We start from the raw sequence: 4,096 nt of genomic DNA, 5'->3' as shown, positions 1-4,096 counted from the left end.
GTATGGATAGAAATAATAATAAACAAATAATAAATAAGAATAATAATACTAATGTAAAAATATAATTGTGTTTTAAATGATGAATCGCAGGATTCCGCCCATATACGTATACTATGGAGTCCACTTATTCCACGACGTAAGTTTTAAAAAGTTAGCGAAAATCTACAGTAAGTTTATGCAAAAGATAACGAAATGTTACTTTTTAGCGCGAAAAAATGAAGAAGAACAGGATGAGGAAGAGGAGGAGCAGAAAGAAGTTATAGAGAAGAGAGAAGAAGAAGAGGAGGAGGAGGGTGAAGTGGATAACAGCGGTGACATTTCGGTGGTGGTATCCGGTGATATCGCGGTGATAGAAGAGACGCAAGAAGCTTTGGAGGGGAAAGAAGGGGAAGAGAAGAATGAGGAGGAAGCTAGATATTAGTTTGTGATGTTGAAGGTAATAATATTTTACAAAATTTTTTATATATTTTTTTCGTAATGTATACTCATGTATGAATTTTTTATTAGATATTTCATATACGCCAGTTGAATGATACAAAACAATCGAGTCAATATTCCGACATTTTTACGCGAGTGAACAAAACAACTAAAGGTGAGTTACCTTAGTCATATTAAACGTAGTCACTGCTTCGAATGTAACAAAAGCTTTACGCGTGATGTTTGCTTATATACGATAATATATGATATATATTAATATTGTAACTATAAGCATTTTCGTAGTTACAAATCATCACAATTTGACATTTATTTTAATATATACATAATTTAATATACACATAATTTATTCTATCGATATCAATGTACGAGTATAACAAGATGTGTGCTTAATTTTTCAGTACAAACTGATGGTGGTGCCGGCAGAGACGACGCCGATCTAATAAACAAAAGAGAAGAAAATTCTGCTGACATCGAGGAGCATCGTTATCATCATCATCATCAGCAGCAACAACAGCAGCAACAGTGCCATCATCACCATCAGCAGCAGTATCATCGACACGAGGTTGGCGAACAATTTAATTTCTTAGAATTACGGGCGGAAAACTCACGACGTTTCAGAAATTTCGGCATTCTCGGAAGAGAGGCGAGTTTCATGATATGGCTTGAAGGCGTAAATATCGTTCACTGATTAGAAAACGTGTACCGCAAAATCTATGCATATGCGATACGTTCGTGCGAACCTGGTGATTACGTAGGAATATCGTTCGATTCGACAAATCTAGTGCATGGTCCGGCAGGACTATCTCTTCAACCGGTATGCGACTTAACTTTGGAGGATATATGGGATTCGTAAGTTTGGTAGCTCAAAGTGCCGGCGGAATTGATATTGCGGAAAAATTCGACGTACGTGTTTTCAACATCGCGGTACCTGCGGGTCGTGGCCGTAGTCAAATCGTTTAAAGCGCGAAGACGTAGCAAAACGCTCGATGTTGCAATTAAATAATTCGGATAATTTGTGTTTTCCACGTTCCCTTGTAGTGGCGTGAGTGCATTGCGAACGTGAAAATCTACGTATGGGTGAACTCCATGAAAAATGGAATTGTATAAGACGACAGAATTTTTTGTTACAATCCGAATTATCGAAAGAATTAACAAGGAACGCTGGAGTCACAATTCCCGAGGAGGGATGCGGAATTCGCGAAATCGATTTCAACGGTATCTCGCTGCCGAAAATATTGCTATAATGGTGTACAATTTTAGCAATTTCGGACGTGATGAGAATCCATTATTTGATTGGTTGCACGTTACTTTCTAGGGCGTAAGCCCTCTAATAGATTAAATATAATGTATTACGAAAGTAAGCGTCATTAAAATCCGATATTAAATGTAAAAGCCACTGCTGGCTCTCGCGGAGGATATTGCGTCGCGTATAACATGGGCTATCATAAAGATAGAGGTCATCGCTGCACAAAAAAATACGCTGTTATATCACTCCGTCGTGCGAATCCCGCGACGCGAGCCTAATTAGGTGCGAAAGGTGTAATCGTACGTTTTACAGTACTTCATGTTTCGAACGTTATCGCGCGGAAAGATCCTACGATAAGCAATCTCCTACAAACGTTTTCGAATCGGTAAAAATTTGTAACAATTGTAGGCAATTCGTAAAGCCAAAATCGAGGCACGAATGCGAGACAGCGTATTGTAAAACTTGCCAATTGCAGCGGCCCTCGAATCATTTTTGCTCATGAGCCCTTTTCGATGTAAAGTCGTTACTGAGAATCCGGGGGAAGGTACCAGTGGTACGACGGTACAGGAAGAAACGGCACGCAGGGGGGGGGGCGAGAATGAGAGCAAATTATAAATACAAGAGATCGCGTGTCATTCGTGTTCTACGATTTTAAAACGCGACAGGGTGAGACGTGTGAAGGAACGAAAATGTATAAATTCACGTTCCGACTCTTTGCGTTGCACAACAAATTTGTGAAACATGTGCGGGGGGATATGTCGGTGCGATATCATTCGTGCGGTGTGCCCGAATTTATATTTTAAAATGATTCAGTTAAACAATTTGTTAATCTTGTAACGTAAACAACAAAATGTTTCAAAAAGATCATTTGTATAGCATATAACATGCGAAAGCGTTCGACGCGCAATTCATTTTGAAATATTTAATCGAAAATTCAGAAATTACAGAAGAACCACAGGTAATTTTAAACGGAACGAAAATTATCGTGATGACAATCGGGAACACTAAATTTATATTGTATTGTAGATAGCGTAAATTATTTACCGATGCGATTATCTGATTTGCCCAAAGCTTTCGGACTGAAGGATGCATTGAGTAAAGGCATCTTTCCCTATTTATTTAATATAAAGGCGAATGTACATCGGTACCGATATCCGACGATATTATTTTTCCGATCAAATAAAGCCCGAAGAACATGATCGATTTACGAAATGACACGAGGAAATAATACGGTCAAACTTTATTTTTAATTTTCAACTCAAAATTGTTAAATATTGCTAATGTAGATATTCTTGGGCGCTCGTGTGTGACGTTTAGAAAGATCTTTCTAGAACGCGGTAATGTATGTTCGTTCGAGGAATGCACAACTATCGCTTCCTCGTGTATAAAAGTTTTTCGCAAAAACTTTTTGCGCGAGGAAGAAATAGGAATCATTTCTTCAGGCGGATACAGAAATGCGGACAGACATTCGTGAAAAGCTTTAAAGTGGCTAGTGTAAAGGAACGCGTACTTGGTCATCGCATAATCCACTCACGGAACGAGGACGCGAATATGAAATCGACGGCAGGCGCGTTGACGGATACTACGAATCGGAATCGGCAAACGGAATGCAACGTACTTCAGTTTCACGGATATTTCTGGCATGATTGTCCGACGTGCTATCAGGTGAATCGTAACAGAACGCTTTCGTCCACAGATCGTAATGATACAATTGACGTAACCATAGATCGTAATGATACGCGCGTTACGAGCGAACTCTCGCATCGACATATCGAAAATGGAGCTATCACGTTATAGAAAAATGGAAGTGCGATTTCGATCGGGAAATGCGTGAAAATCCTTAGGTGAGTGATTTTCTCAAGAATCATACGTTAATAAAATCCGATCCTCTCAACTCGCGCGATACGTTTTTCGGTGATCGCACAGGAAACATCGCTACCCGATACGAAATTACGGATACAGAGAAAATATGCTATGTGGACGTATGCTCTCTGTATCTATATGTGTTGAAAACAAGTGTTTTCCCGTACGGTCACCCTGATATTTATATCGATGAGGAGTGTAACAAATTAATCGGTAAAGCGCCAAATATTAATTTTGACTCTGTCGAGGGTCTTGTACGGTGTAAAGTACTCTCACTGCGTAATCTATTTCATTTCCAGTACTCTCATATAAGGTAAAAGAAAATTGCTTTTCGCCTTGTGTCGGACCTGCTGCGAAACATTCTCACAGACAACGTGCACTTACAATCGTTCCGAAGAGCGTGAATTTGAGGATAGCTGGGTATCCTACGAATTGCGCAAAGCTATCGGGAATCTTGTGACGAGCGTAAGTGAAATTTGACAGTATAAAGTCACGCGATACGATCTCGATATACGACGGGGAGGATTATTCACCGAATATATAAATACA

Source organism: Trachymyrmex septentrionalis, unplaced genomic scaffold, assembly GCF_001594115.1.
Source record: "Trachymyrmex septentrionalis isolate Tsep2-gDNA-1 unplaced genomic scaffold, Tsep1.0 scaffold103, whole genome shotgun sequence".
In the NCBI taxonomy this organism is placed as follows: Eukaryota; Metazoa; Arthropoda; class Insecta; order Hymenoptera; family Formicidae; genus Trachymyrmex; species Trachymyrmex septentrionalis.
Note: the sequence above shows the minus strand (reverse complement) of the source record.